The sequence below is a fragment of the Pongo pygmaeus genome, chromosome 4 (assembly GCF_028885625.2).
Source record: "Pongo pygmaeus isolate AG05252 chromosome 4, NHGRI_mPonPyg2-v2.0_pri, whole genome shotgun sequence".
NCBI lineage: Eukaryota > Metazoa > Chordata > Mammalia > Primates > Hominidae > Pongo > Pongo pygmaeus.
The window spans coordinates 16,805,947-16,822,956 of NC_072377.2; positions in this window are offsets into that span (position 1 = coordinate 16,805,947).

A 17,010-nucleotide genomic window follows, 5' to 3' on the forward strand; every position below is an offset into this window, starting at 1 on the left:
CTTTCTTCCACTTGATCAAATTGGCTATTGCAGTTTGTGCATGTGTAATGAAGTTCTTGTGCCATGGTTTGCAGCTCCATCAGGTCATTTAAGGCCTTCTCTACACTGTTTATTCTAGTTAGCCATTTGTCTAACCTTTTTTCAAGGTTTTAGCTTCCTTGCGTTGGGTTAGAACATGTTCCTTTAGCTCAGAGAAGTTTGTTATTACCGACCTTCTGAAGCCTACTTCTGTCAGCTGGTCAAAGTCATTCTCCGTCCAGCTTTGTTCTGTTGCTGGCAAGAAGCTGTGATCCTTTGGAGGAGAAGAGGCGCTCTGGTTTTTAGAATTTTCAGCTTTTCTGCTCTGATTTCTCCCCATCTTTGTGGTTTTATCTACCTTTGGTCTTTGATGTTGGTGACCTACAGATGGGGTTTTGTTGTAGATGTCCTTTTTGTTGATGTTGATGCTATTCCTTTCTGTTTTTTAGTTTTCCTTCCAACAGTCAGGTCCCTCAGCTGCAGGTCTGTTGGAGTTTGCTGGAGGTCCACTCCAGACCCTGTTTTCCTGGGTATCACCAGTGTAGGCTGCAGAACAGCAAATATTGCTGCCTGATCCTTCCTCTGGAAGCTACATCCCAGAGGGGTACCCACCTGTATGAGGTGTCTGTCAGCCCCTACTGGGAGGTGTCTCACAGTTAGGCTACAGAGGGGTCAGGGACCCACTCGAGGAGGCAGTTCTGTCCATTCTCAGAGTTCAAACGCCATGCTGGAAGAACCACTGCTCTCTTCAGAGCTGTCAGACAGGGACGTTTAAGTCTGCAGAAGTTTCTGCTGCCTTTTGTTCAGCTGTGCCCTGCCCACAGAGGTGGAGTCTATAGAGGCAGTAGGCCTTGCTGAGTTGCAGTTCAAGCTTTCCAGCCGCTTTGTTTACCTAGTCAAGCCTCAGCAATGGTGGACACCCCTCCCGAGCCAGGCTGCAGCCTCGCAGGTCGATCTCAGACTGCTGCGCTAGCAGTGAGCAAGGCTCTGTGGGCGTGGGACCCACCGAGCCAGGCACAGGAGAGAATCTCCTGGTCTGCCGGTTGCTAAGACCATGGGAAAATTGCAGTATTTGGGTGGCAGTGTCCCATTTTCCCATGTACTGTCTGTCATGGCTTCCCTTGGCTAGGAAAGGGAAATCCCCTGACCCCTTGTGCTTCCCGGGTGAGGCAATGCCCCGCCCTGCTTTGGCTCGCCCTCCGTGGGCTTCACCCACTGTCCAACCAGTCCCAGTGAGATGAACCAGGTACCTCAGTTGGAAATACAGAAATCACCCATCTTCTGCATCAATCATGCTGGGAGTTGCAGACTGGAGCTGTTCCTATTAGGCCATCTTAGAACAGAACCCAAAATAAGATTTCTTAAAATCAAAGTGTACCACATTGATTGGTTCTTCCTTTCATGGAAGATTTCTCTGTAGTATGCAATATTGTTTGATAGCATTTTATCCACAGTAAAACTCTCAAAATTGGAGTCAATCCTCTCAAACTCTGCCACTGTTTTATCAACTAAATCATTTGTTGTCATTTCAACATCTTCACTAGGAGTAGATTCCATCTCAAGAAACCACTTTCTTTGTTCATCCATAAGAAGCAACCCATCAGTTAAAGTTTTATCATGAGATTGCAGCAATGCAGTCACATCATCGGGGTCAACTACTAATTCTAGTTATCTTGCTATTTCAACCACACATGCAATGACTTCCTCCACAGAAGTCTTGAACCCTTCAAAAGTCATTCATGAAGGCTGAAATCAAATTCTTCTAAATTCCTATTAATGTTGATATTTTGACTTCCTCCTATGAATCACAAATGTTCTTCTGGATGTTGGGAATGGTAACTCCTGTCCAGAAGATTTTCAACTTACTTTGCCCAGATCCATCAGAAGAATCATGGTCTATAGCAGGAATAGCATTACAAAAAGTGCTTCTCAAATAATAACACTTGGAAGTCAAAATTACACTTTGGTCCATGGGCTGCAGAATGGATGTTGTGTTAGCAAGCATGAAAACAACATTACTCTCCTTATATCTCTCCATCAGAGCTCTTGGGTGAAGAGGTGCATTGTCAATGAACAGTAATATTTTGAAAGAATTCATTTCTTCTGAGCAGTAGGTCTCAACAGTGTGCTTAAAATATTTGGTAAGCCATGCTGTAAACAGATGGGCTGTCATCCCGGCTTTATTGTTCCATTTATAGAGCATAGGCAGAGTGGACCTAGCATAATTCTTGAGGCTCTAGGATTTTCTGAGTGGTAAATGAGCAACTGGCATCTACTTAAAGTCACTAGCTGCATTAGCCCCTAACAAGAGAGTCAACCTGATCTTTAAAGCTTTGAAGCCAGACATTGACTTCTCTCCTCTAGCTATGAAAGTCCAAAATGACATCTTCTTCAAATATAAGACTGTTTTTCTGTTGTTTAATGTACCCACATTCATCAATAACCTTAGCTAGTTCTTCCAGATAAGTTGCTGCAGCTTCCACTTGCTGCTTCACTTTGCACTTTTATGTTCTGGAAATGCCTTCTTTCCTTAAACATCATGAACCAACCTCTATTAGCATCCAACTTTCCTTCTGCAGCTCCCTCACCTCTCTCAGCCTTCAGGGAATTGAAAAGAGTTAGGGCCTGTCTCTGGATCAGGCTTTGGCTTAAGGAAATATTGAATCTGGTTTGATCTTCTATCCAGACCACAAACTTTCTTCATATCAGCAATAAACTGTGTTGTTTTCTTATCATTTGGGTGTCCACTGAAGTAGCACTTTAAATTTTCTTCAAGACCTTTTCCTTTGTATTCACAACTTGGCTGTTTGGCACAAGAGGCCTAGCTTTTGGCCTGTCTCAGCTTTTGACATGCCTTTCTCACTGAGTTTATTTTTTTCTAGCCTTTGATTTAAAGTGGAAGAAATGCGACTCTTCCTTTCACCTGAACATTTAAAGGCCATTGTAGGCTTATTAATTGGCCTAATTTCAATATTGTCATGTCACAGGGAATAGGGGGGCCCAAGGAAAAGAAGAGAGACAGGGAAAAGACCTGTTGGTGGAACAATCAGGACACACACACAACATTTATCGATTAAGTCTTATATGGGCACCATTTATGGCACCCCAAAACACTTACAATAGTAGCATTAGAGATCACTAATCACAGATCACCGTAACAGATATAATAATAATGAAAAAGTATGAAATAGCATGAGAATTACTAAAATGTGACACAAAGACATGAAGTGAGTCCCTGATGTTTGAAAAACAGCTCCAACAGGCTTACCCAGTGCAGGATTGCCACAAATCTTCAATGTGCAAAAAAATGCGATAAACGAAGTATAATAAAACTAGGTCTGCCATTATATTAAATATGGTGTTTTAAAAACAATCACACATAAAGTAAGGTTATATATAGACCAATTGACAGAAATATAATTCTTTATCCAGATTTTTGTTGATGGTCATTTTCATAGATTTTGCTTTGACTTACAGATTGTATTAGGCCATTCTTGCACTGCTATAAAGAAATAACGGAGACTGGGTAATTTATAAATAAAAGAGATCTAATTGGCTCAAGGTTCTGCCCGCTATACAGGAAGCCTAGTGGCTTCTACCTCTAGGGAGTCCTCAGGAAGCTTCCAATCATTATGGAAGGCAAAGGGAGAGTGAAGCATCTTACATGGCGGGAGCAGGACCGAGAGAGGAGGAGAGGGAGGACGTGCTGCACACGTTTAAAACAACCAGATCTTGTGAGAACTCACTCACTGTCACAAGGATAGTACCAAGGGGAATAGTGCTAAGCCATTCATGAGAAAGCCACCCCATGATCCAATCACCTCCCATGAGACCCCACCTTCTACTCTGGGGACTATACAATTCAGTATGACATTTGGTGGGGACACAGCTCCAAACCATATCACAGACATTGCTTTGAATTGGAGACACATGTACTTATGTCCTGTTGTGCACATAAGCAAGTTCTTTCTTGAGAATATATAGCTAGTTGAATTATTAGGTCTTAAAAGTTGTGCATCATCAAATTTAGTAGATTATGCCACATTGTTTTCCAGTTTGTTTGGACCAGTGTATGCCTCCATCAATGCATAAATAATGCCATTGACCATATTCTCACAATCTCTGATATTGTTAGTCCAGTTTTTGCAAGTTTGGTGGATGAAAAACAGAAAGGTATCTTATTGCATTTACATTTCCTTCATTGCTAGTGAGAATGACAATCTTTTCATAAACCTATTGGTCACTTTTGTTTCTTTTTCTATGAATTATCTTTTCATTTCTTCCTTTGCCCATCTTTCTACTGGGTAAATAGAAATATTTAGACAGACATTGCTGCCTATCTACATAGTATCTAAAAATATTTAGACAGGACAAGTATTTTTCTTTTGAGATTTTTTTCCTTTGGTGATATTTTTATTATTTGTTGGATATATTCCAGATATAAATTCTTTATTAGATTACGTGTGTTTAAAATATATTTTCCTTACATAATTATAGCTTATTTCCTACTTTCTTTTGATGAAAAGAAATTCAAGTAATTAATATAGCCCACTTACCAATCTTTTGTTTGAGGTGTGTCTTTTTAAAAATATCACTCCTGTCTCAAGTTCATAAAGATATTCTTCAATTTTTTTCTAGACTTCTAATTTTGATTTCTACACTTTCATTCTTAACCCAAACAAGATTGATTTTTATATGATGTGAAGCACTTTCCTGTTTTCTTTTCTTTTTCACACAGCACATCTTAGCACCACTTATTGTATTGTTCCTCCTTTAATTCTATAGCCAACTTGTCAGATCTACCACAAATGCTATTGGAATTTTGATAAGAATTGCATTAAATTCATAGACAAATTTACTAAGAAGCAGCAACCATGAATATGGTATATCTCTCCATTTATATGTCTTCTTTAATGACATATAAGTCATTACATTTTTAAAATAAAGTTTAAAAAATTGATCCATAAATGTCTTGCAATTCTTTTATTAGTTTTAGTTCTTCTTGTCTTTTATTTTTATTATTAAAAATGTTCCTTTTCTAACTTATTACTGATATACAAAAGTGCAATTAATTTTTTGTTTTAATATTCTATTTTATTCTAATAATTTTTCTTCATTTCTTCTTTTCTAATTTTTATATGTAATTTTTTTCCGTAATCTTTTGCCCATTGACTAGAACCTCCAGGATAATGTTGTGTGTAAGTGATGACATGGGCATCCTTGACTCGTTCCTGATTTCAACATAGAATATTTATCACAGTTAAATGATATTAAGCACTCTTTGCAGTGTCACCCTGTGTCCCACCACTATATACCGAAATAACCTAGGGCAAAGATACAGGTATGACTGGGCTCCAGAACAATCTGAACACTGTGTCTGTTATTGAGTCTAATTATTTTCTATACATCCCCAAATTCTCTTGTCAAAGAATAAGAGTACATTCCCCAAATGCTAGTGCCCACCCAAGTACCCCCACTAAATCTCCAAACTAATTATAACTAAAACATAAAATATCACTTCTCCAGCAAAAGAACAAAGCAGTTTTTAAGGCCAATAGGGCATTGCTTGAAACCTTCATGCCATTCTAGACTCCTTCCTCTCCTTTGCTCCAAAATCCTATTGGGTCCCCAATCTTATCTTGATGGTGGACATGTATCCCTTCCTGCAACAAACCCGTTCATGTGTCTATTTTCATCTCATGCTGTCTCTCCTAGGTTATTGTATTCACCCTCTTAATTGGTTATGTTTTTCTTATTCACATTTTGCTAATTAAATGAAGCTTTACTATGGCTTTATATGGAGAGTAAGAAAACTTTTGTGTTTGTTTAAATGCATTTCCAGGACATTGATATCATACTAGCCTCATTCTCTTGGGTACATACAGCACACAAAGGAACTGCAACAATAGACCTCACATTTCCTTTCATTAATTTGTACAAATTAAAGCTGCTGGTGGTATGTCAACCACTATTATTGACCATCTCTTTAGTACAGGGCATGGGTGAGGAGCTGAGGGGATATAAAGATGTGTAAACAAGAACCTTGTAGTCTAGACAGGACACAAGCAATTAGCTCCATTGGTTGAAATTACGACTATTTGAAATCTTTGTTGTTACATTTATGGAGACTAACAGCTAGAATTGTTAGTACTCTTTTATCTCTCTTGCCTTTAGCTTTTTCATTAACTGGACCTACTAGTGTACTACACACACTCGTACTTCATAAATTTTAGTCACAGATGCAGTCATTTTTGTATCCTAGTTCAAAAGATGTTTTGTTTCATCTCTTCTTTAACCTTGAGGATAACAAAACAGACAGCAAGGGCCATTGTCCTTGAGAGCCACTCTAAATGCTTTCATCTAACCTCCTTAAACATATCACACATCTCCAAGGATAATGATTTTACCAACTGCTTAAAGAAAAAACTTTGAAATATTTGCCCTCAAAAGGTATTGTCATACCATATGCAAATGAAATGTGAAAAATCTCACTTTCCATGTTGGGGAATATACTGTTTTTTGTAAGGCTAGAGGAAAAAATAAAAAATTACTGTGCTGAGAATGATTGCATCATTTGATTCTCTTGCATTACCAGGGAACTGGGTGAGATTCTTATTGTTTGGGGGCATTCCAGGAGAAGGAATAAATTACGCAAGTAGGCCTGGCCATCAGGGCTGGGGCACCTAGAAGCAGGTCTGGCAGGTCCACACTCAGTCCACCACATGACCTGCATGAGTTAGGGTTCACGGGAGAAATAGAACCAATTTGATGTGCATAGAGAGATTTATTTTAAGAAATTGGCTCATGTGATTACAGAGGCTGGTAAATCCAAAATCTGCTGGGTAGGCAGGCAGCCTGGAGACCCAGGAAAGAATTGTAGTTTGAGTCTGAAGGCTGTCTGCTGACAGAATTCCCTCCTATCCCAGAGACATCAGTGTTTTTCTATTAAGGCCATCAACCGATTAGATAAGGCTCACCCACCCAGGTTATGAGAGGTCATCAGCTTTACTCAAAGACTTCTGATTTAAATGTCAAGAATAACTTCACAGAAACATCTAGAATAATTTTTGGCCAATTATCTGGATACCATGGCCTAACCATGTTGACACATAAAATTAACTGTCACAGGGGTGCACCAAAATCTCACAAATCATCACTAAAGAACTTACTCATGTAACCAAATACCACCTGTTCCCCAAAAACCTATAGAAATAAAAAAATTTTGTAATTAACCATCAGAGGACCCACATGGCTTAACTTCTCAGTTAGAGACACTTATTCAAGGTTTCAGGGACTACGGCTGAAAATGTGGCACTACGCCAACTCTGTGGCACATTCAGGCATTTGTCCTTGGTGTTTACCCTGATATAACTTGGCAAGCAGTGAAGACACTGTCATCATTTTTATGGAGGCCTATGTTTCCAAAATAGTGTGAACCCAAGTCTGAAGAAAACATTAAGTAGGGGCTCTGAATGTGATATTCAACATTGGTCCTTTCCAATTCATTCTACTTTTCCAGAAATTATACTCAACTCAACATTAACCAAAGACTTATGCTTGGTTTCCTTTCTTTTGTTCATATATACCTCTTTATAATCATAACGTATCTTTTTTCTTCTGCTTATTTTATCATAATATACATATTTAACAAATATACATATTTAATATACATATTTAACAAAGATGGGTGAGGAGCTGAGGGGGTATAAAGATGTGTAAACAACCTTGTAGTCTAGATACAACATAATCAATTAGTTCCATTGGTTGAAATCAAGATTATTTGAAATCTTTGTTACATTTATGGAGACTAACAACTAGAGACTAACCTTTTTTTTTTTTTTTTTTTTTAGATGGAATCTCGCTCTATCGCCCAGGCTGGAGTGCAGTGGCGCCATCTCGGCTCACTGCAAGCTCCGCCTCCCAGGTTCACGCCATTCTCCTGCCTCAGCCTCCGGAGTAGCTGGGACTACAGGTGCCTGCCACCACGCCCAGCTAATTTTTTATATTTTGTTTTAGTAGAGACGGGGTTTCACCATGTTAGCCAGGATGGCCTCAATCTCCTGACCTCGTGATCCGCCTGCCTCGGCCTCCCAAAAGTGCTGGGATTACAGGCCTGAGCCACCGCGCCCACCCAGAGACTAACCTTTTTAACAAAGAGGTATATTATGGCTTGCAATGCAAACTTGCATGCGTTTTTCAGATAAAATAAGAGACTTCAGGGAAAAGTTTTTCTTTTCATAATTCCTTTTTTTTTTTTTTTTTTTGAGATAGAGTCTCACTCAGTGGCCCAGACTGGAGTGCAGTGGCAAGATCTTGGCTTACTGCAACTGCCACCTCCCAGGTTCATGCCATTCTCCTGCCTCAGCCTCCCAAGTAGCTGGGATTACAGTCTTGCATCACCATGCCCAGCTAATTTTTGTATTTTTAGTAGAGACGAGGTTTCACCACATTGGCCAGGCTGGTCTTGAAGTCCTGACCTCAGGTGATCTGCCTGCCTCAGCCTCCCAAAGTGCTGGGATTACAGGCGTGAGCCACCATGCCCAGCCCATAATCCCTTTTGAACTATGTGTCCCAGTCTTTCTCAGAGACAACTGTTCAACTTACACTTCTTTGCCATTAGACACAAAAATTTAAGAAGAATTTCTGTGACAGCTTCACCTTGGTCATCTTAGAGCTCTTAGCCACCTTGAATAGGAAATTTCCCACTGGATATCTTATGAAGCTGAACTGCAGGCTGACCACTTGGCATTGCCAGAACAAGATACTTTCAACCCCCTTCAGTGAAGAAGACAGGGACACAGTTGGGCTAATTCATTCTTCGTCTCTGCACCCTGCCTCCCATCCTGGCTGCTGGTAGATGACAAAGAGAGACATGAGGAAGTGTGAATGCTACGTAGCAATCCATCACTGATATACAAGCTTAAGACAAGCATACTCTGAAGGAAGAAAAACAGCTTAAGACATTATTCATCCAACAAATATTCATGGAGCACCTATTATACATCATTATACATCAATAGCATTCTACTAGGCACCTTGGTGGCAATATGCGTCTTGTTTGGTTCTTGCTGTCAGGAGGTTTGTTAGTATTCAAGCAAATATAAAAATATGAGAGAGTAGCACCAGCTTCATCCTAAGCATGTTTGCTACATAGTTGAATTTGATCATCCGTTTTAAGGCTTAGTGAAAAACCAATTGCAGAAACCCTTTAATTTAATATGGAAAAACTCAGTGATTTCCTCCTACTGAAAATTTAGAGGAAAAAAATCCTTACTATCTAATAAATTATCTGCATTAAAGATGCATTAGTAATCAATCTTTGATTGGTTATAGCATTGGTGACAGCTACATTGCTTATTAAAAAAAGCAACACAGTCTCCTTTCTCCAAGCGTGCTTTGTATGGTTCTTCTGAAAGAAACATATTAAACTCAGCCATAGAAGAAAGTAAACTACTTTACGTTAAATTAGTGTCTTATAAATAAGAAAATGCTTAGCATAATATCTTAATGGCTATTTTAATTTAAGGCCTAATATATCGCTGCCCAGAATGTCTACTGCCGAACATAGTTCTTGCTGTTGATGGGTGAACCCTAGAAAGAAGACGGCAGGGAGTTTGTTTTTCCTACTCTTCAAACTGAACAACAGAAGATCATAAAGTGCTTTGTGGACTATCCATAGCAAATGGCATTTTCCTCCTGCCTTGGAAAGCTCATGCACCCAGTTGTCCTGGAGTGCCCATGATTCATGGTTAGAAAGGCAGATGCTTCTGAAGGCTCATTGGCTTTTGTAAATATATATTGACATGTTGAATTTTCCTCTTTTAGAGACCTAAATGTTTCTATGGTTCTTAGCATAAAGTATCAAAAGATCCAAAAAGGATCATAAAAACCAATTAGTTATGGATTTGTTTTGGCTACTTTCAGACAAATAGGTGATTTCTATATTTGGCTGCTGAAGAGGCATTATTTACAAAGTGAAAGAAGCCAATACATCCACGAAGGGATTCATAACTCCTCTCAGAAGCCAACGGTCCACTTTACTCTCCAAGTACCCCAAGGTATTGAGTTGAAAAGAAGTGCATGTACAAAGAAAACTAAAGAGCTGCCATATTACATGACCTCCAGCCAAGTGACAAAAAAGTGGTCATAAAAAGGGTTTGAGAATATGGGATCATTTAGGGCATTGGAGAAAGATGAGGTGGGGGGTTCACACAGTTGGGAAGCTGGAACTCAGAGGAAGGACAAACTGTATTTGTGGAAATAATAATAAATATGTAATGAATGAATGAAGCCAAATGAAGAAAATAAGAGAGTTCTCTCTCATTTCTAATAATGTACTCTCTTTCTGCCATGCTATGGTTTGAATGTGTTCCTCCCAAAATTCATGTTGAAACATAATCCCTATTGTGGTGGTATTAAGAGGTGGGAAGTGATGAAATCACAAGGGCTATGTTCTCATGAATGGGTTAATGCCTTATAAAGGTCTGGAGTGAATGAGCTTAGGCCCTCTTTGCCCTTTCTCTCTTCTACCATCTGAAGATGCAGCAAGAGGGCCCTCACCAGACACCAAAGGCCAGCACTGTGATCTTGGACTTTCCAGCCTCCAGAACTGTGGGGAAATAAGTTTCCATTGTTTATAAATGACCCAGTCTGTGTTATTTTGTTACAGCAACACAAACAAAGATACCCTGCCTTGCTTACTCTCATTCTAATCAAGCCCAGTATATTCTTCTTTTCTTTCTTTTCTTCTCTGTAGTTTGTTTCTCCTGAGTGCACAAGATTGTTCCTCATCGACTTTTGAGGTCACTCTCCCATGGTCACTGGATGAATCAACACCTGATTCCACTTCCCAATTCCACCATTTACTGGACATATAATCTTAAGCAAATCTATTACCCTCTCTGAACCTTAGTTTGATCATGTGTAAAATAGGAACACCAGCACACACCTCATATGATGAGTACATTTCATAATTTCCCCAGGATTGCTGATGTCCGCCCACAGTTGTGTATTTCAGTAATTTCTAGGGAAATTACATTGACCGGGAACGGAGTTTACATCCTTGACCCCTGATCCTTGAGGCCTGACTGCCTGTCAGCTTCAGTTCATTTACCACCTGCTCCACACCCTTCTGTCAACACTGACACTGCTTATTTCTGAAGTTCCTAAACCTGTTTGCTCATCATAATCACCTGGAAACCTTCCAAAAAATATAAATTTCAGGGACTATTTAAGTTAGAATTTCTCAAACAACTGCATCAGAATCTCAGGGGTGGGAGTAGGGTGGGAATTGGAGTGTCCACGTGCATTTTTTACAGAAATTTTCAATCCAAGAATTCTGATATGTCATCAGGCTTGGGCCATGTTTAGGTTCTATTTCCCAATGTGGAAAATTGGCCTAGACTAATGCCTGCTCCCTGCAGCCAAACCACTGGGTGACCAGTGATGTTCTAGAGGTCCACCTTGGTGGCCTTCCTCCCACTGGAGTTGGCTGAGTCCTCTTCTTCCCCATTGCACGTGTCTCAAGCCTGCTCCCAGCCCTGCTCTTCCCAAACTGTTTCATCCTTTGCATTTAACTCTCTCAAGCCCAGCTTTTCCATATGTCAAAACAACCTCAGCCTCTTATATATGCCCTCCTCTGAACTTTAGACATCTGATATCCTAACACCCAAGTTTCACATCTGACTACGTCTAGTGGTCCCATGCTTAGCTCTTAACTCCAAGGTTGCATGGTTACTTTCTCCCAAGGCTTCTGTTCTTTGCACAGCATCAAGCAGTCCTTCTAATTAGTCATGTGAATCCAGAGTATTGGTTCGCCTTTCCTGACTCCACTATAAATGCCTTCCATCCCTTTGCAGGAACCCAGTATTCGGGTATCTTTAACCCTGAAAAGCAGATCCAGCCTTTTCTGGGTTTTCCTGCAAGTGCTGAGTTAATGGAATGCAAATGCTCTCTTGGCAAGTGCCTCAGGAAAAGCATGAGCAATCCCTGAATAGAGCCGACAGGCTGCACCCACACAACCGTGGAGCACCTTATTCACTACCAGACCCTCCATGACCCAGAGCCAGCCATCGCCACTGCCACTTTAAACTTTGATACTCTGTTCCTCTCATCCGTATTCCCTGTGTAGTTAAACATACATCACACACAGACACACAGACACACACACACATGCACATATGTGTGCGTATGTATGCTTGTGTATGTGTGTGCAGCTCATAAGCCTGGTGCCAAAAGAAATGTGCACCAGAAACTATGTCAGTAAGTTGTGAGGAGGGAGCTGCCTCGGGCACCTCTCCAAGGATAATGAGTGCGCAAGGGAAGTTGGGGGTAAGAAGGTATTCAGATGTTTTTGGTTGCAAGTTACTAAATATCCAATTCAAGTACAATAAAGATATAAAACAAGAATATCAGAGAAAAGGTGATTGCTCAATTGCTGCAGCATTTCATTGATAGGATCCAGGTTCTGTCTGCCTTTTTGCTCTGCCACTTCCTGGTGTGGTAATATCTACTCTCAGGGCTATCAGATATCTGCTGCAGATCCCAGCATCATTTACAGTCAGGGACTGGTGCCTCTCCCTGTGGCTCCCTTTTCATTAGGAAGTCAACCTTTTTTTAAGATCCCCACACAGACACACACAGCACCCTTTCCCCCTCATGTTCCCCTCTGCCAGGACTGGACCATAAACACAGGTCCCAGCTTGAAGCAAGTCTGGGAGCGTGAATATCCAGCAAGTGTGTATCCCTAGAGGGAAGCTGGATCCACCAGGAAAGAAGCAGCTGCAGGGCTGAGGTAGGGACAGAATGGGTGGTGAGTAATAACCCACACTGGATGACCCAGGGACTCAGGAATGAATGAAGAGAAGAACAGAAGCATTTTTCCTGCCTGTAACTTGGATGGTCTCTCTTCCTACTGCACCAGAAACCATAAAGCATTCCAGTAGTCTCTGTGTATCCAGATATATCTCAGAGGTGAAGGTCCAGATACTCAGGCCTCACCATTTTTGGTCACTACCTAAGGACATCAAAAGCATTTCACATCTTTCTAGGCACCAAAAGAAACCTGGGAAGGCATTCTCTTTTTAAGTAAATACCCCACACAGACACACAAATTCTATAAAGGTCTGAAAGGTCTGCCTTAGCTCAGGCTGCTACAGCAAAAATACCGGGGTCTTAAATGATAGATATTTCTCCAAGTTCTGGAGGCTGGGAAGCCTGAGTTCAGGGTGCCAGTATGGTCAGGTTCTGGTGAGAATATACTTATATACTTCCTGTTTTCAACAGTCACCTTCTTACTGTGTCATCACCTGGCAAAAAGAGGGGGAACTAACTCTCTGGCCTCTTCCCAAAGGGCACTAATTTCACTCATGAGGACTCCACCCTCATGAACTAATCACCTCCCAAAGGCTCCATCTCCACACCCCAACACATTGGGGATTAGGGTTCCAACAGATAAATTTGGAGGGACACAATCAGTCTACAACAAGGTCAAAGTGAAAAGAGGAAAGGAGGTGGTAGGCAGTGACTGGACTCACAGCCCACCTTCTGGTTAATAGTGGGAAGAGTCTGCCAAGCACACTGAGTCATGTCTGAGGCTCACCTGGGCTTCCACAGAGGACAGTTAAACTGAAAGAAAATGAATGAGGGCACCAACTATTAAAGAAATTAATTTCAATCTAGAGCTTGCGAAGCCTGCAAATTTGTGGATAAGGAAAATTAACAAGGAATGTTAGCAAGTAATGGCTGAAGCAGGAGCTTAGAAGTCCAAATCTGGGCTTGAGTCCAAACCCTGGCCCTGGATCATGGTGCAACCTCAGACAAGGCCCTCTGGATGGCATAGGGCTGCCAGAATGTCATGTAAACGGTGTGGGGCATGTTCTGAGTTTGCAGTGAGAGGAAACAGCAATTATTCACAGATAGAGGGTGCTGACACATGCAGGCAGCTTAAAAGTTAGGTCAAAAGTCTAATTAATTAGCTCAAAAGTCTAATGCTCATCGACACCAGTGAAAATTGGGCAAGGCATTGCAGCATTTGGCAATTCTACAAACTTCCATGGCAGTGCTACTTCTATGGAGAAGAGAAGGGAGCCTTCTGGACCCCACTGGCCCTTCTCACATGCTCCACTTAGTCCTTCTCTGCCCTCCCACACAAAAACTGTATCTGATAATTTTATGGGGTCAGGGACCCCCAGTCTTGCTCCCTTAGTCCCCTGAAGCACTTCAGCATCTTAGGACTGTTTCCAGTGCCCTGCCCTTCTCTAATTCTTGCGCTTCTTCAAAACTTACCTCTCCTGCCTACCATTACTTCTGAAGCAGACAGGTCACCTAAATGCTTTCAAGCAGGGGTGCTACTAGTTGATTCGGGGTCAAGAAGTGCCCCATCATGCTCTCCCTCTCCCATGAAATATCTTCCATGGAGTATTTTCTCTCTACAGGGGCCTTCTGTCTACATAAAAGAAATTCAATCATGGGAAGACATCTACAGTCCTTGAAATCATTACTCTGTTCTGTCTGTAGCTAAGGCAAGATTTCTCTTGAGAAATTATTCTTTTGCTTTAGATGTAGTACAGCAAAGTGGATAAAAGTGCAGACTCCAAGGTCAGAGTCACTGAATTGAAATCTTGATTGTCTTAGTCCATTTTGTGCTGCTCTAACAATACTATAGACTGGGTGATTTATAAACAATAGCAGTTTATTGGGCTCATGATTTCTGGAGGGTGGGAAGTCCAAGATCTAAGGGTTGCATCTGGTGAGGGCCTTCTTGCTGCATCTGCATCATAACATGGTGAAAGGCATCACACAGTGAAAAAAGCACATGAGAGCAAGCAAGAGAACTCACTTTTATAACAAGCTCATTCTCAAGATAATGACTAGTTCATTCATGAGAGCTCTTCCCTCACACCTTTAATCACCTCTTAAGGGTTCCACATCTCAGTACTGTTGCATTGGATTTAAGTTTTCAACATGTGGACTTTGGGAGACATATTCAAACCATAGCACTTTTTCTACCATTTGTCACCTGTGTAAACTCTGGCAAGTTATTTAACATTTCTGTGCCTAAGTGTTTACACAAGAAAGAAAGAGACAGACAGAGATAGAGGCAAAACGCTTGCTAGTAGATACTTCATTGGATTGATTTGAAGTTTTATTGAGTGTTAATGGACTGAATGTTTGTATGCTGAAGACCTAAATATATACATTGAAGTCTTAAGCCTCAATGTGATGGTATTTGAAGGTGGGGCCTTCAGGAGGTAATTAGGTTTAAATGAGGTTCTGAGAGTGGGCCCCCCCCATGATGAGATTAATGTCCTTATAAGAGGAACAGACACCAGAGCTCACTCTCTCCACCATGTGAGGACACAGTGAGAAAGTGACCATCCGTAAGCCAGAAAGAGAGCCCTTACTGGAACTCAACCAGGCTGGCATCCTAAAGTTGGACTTTCAGCCTCCAGAACTGTAAGAAATGAACGTCTATTATTTAAGCCACCCAGTCTACAAGATTTTGCTCTGGCAGCCCAAACTGACTTAGACAATGAGTTAATGCATAGAAATAGAATAGAACAGAAGGCATTGATGTGTGGAAGCACTTATAGGCATCAGTCAGAGGTTAAAGCTTTATTGGCAATAACAAGACGGACAGAGTTTGATGATTTTTTTAAATATTGCATCTAAATATTATTTATCTTGATTACTGAGTTTGTTGATACACCCTTAAATTTTGTGCGCAACACAAGTGCCTTCCTTATCTCACCTACTCCTAGCCCTGGTTACTCTTCCCTGACACTTGGTAAGTGCTCAAGGGCAGTTAATTGTTATTTATGGGGCTGCTTAAAGATAAAAATCTATATATTTATAATGTTTTTACAAAAAATATTAGTGGTGTTTGTTTTCCAATTGGTCTGATGAGAAAATACATTTACAGATCCCTTTCCTGGTGTTTCTGGGTCATTACTTTGCACTGTGGTTTATGAACAGGTCAGAATGTGATTTTTTTAAAAAACTAGCCTAAGTTGTGACACAGCCTGACCCAGAAAGATGTATGACTTGTAATAATGGAACTAGCCTAAATTCACGTGGAAGAGGTCTGGCCAGATCATCAATCTCCGTCTGGATCCTTGTCTTAGACACAGAACAAACTCAGCATGGTCCTTTTTGTCTCTTAGCCCCACTTGACTCATTAGGGCTGACTGCTTAACCTGTCTACTGAACTGGGGCCGACAAGAACATTTCTCACTTTATATGACATTTCAGTCACCCACAATAGACATCCCTTCTGAATATGAGGAACATCATGAAAAACATCACAAAAAAATGTTTTGATATGTTCACCCTGGATTTGTATGGCCCCTTTCTTTCAGGGCATGTAGATCACTTTCTAGTATCTGTATAGCATTCCTGTGCACCAGGCAAGAAGAGACATGATTTCTTCTTCCTGGTAAGTGCAAATGCTGCATAAAGCAGACTCACACCTCATCACATTGCTGCAGAATGACGTTGTTCAAGCTATTTTCTGAGGCCATGATTCTTGGTCTTCTTTTCACAAACCTTCTAAGTTCATCTTCCTCTCCTCACCAGTGCTTTTACATCAAGGATTCAAGTATTTAGAGTTCATTTAGAGTTAGCAAAAAGGACCAAATGTTTTTAACTGGGAATCCCATTTCTAAGCCTCATATTAATTCCACAGTTGGTAGAACTCTTCCCCACAGTCATGCATTAAAGGGAATCTTTATATGATCATCATGGCACCACCATGGTCATTACTGTGGCTATTGGTCAAGAAAGTAGAAAAGGGAAAGTGCAGAGGTATTGGACGTTGGATGGGGCCAGGGTCCTGATGCAGGGAGCATCTTTGGGGAGAGTCAGTCAACCATGTCCACATGAACAACCCAGAACAGGTCACTGGAGCTGGTGAGCTGGCCCTGAACTCCTTTGAACAGAGAAAGGACTCTTGCAGAATTCTGGCCCTGGCCTGGGAGTCAGGAAACCAGAATC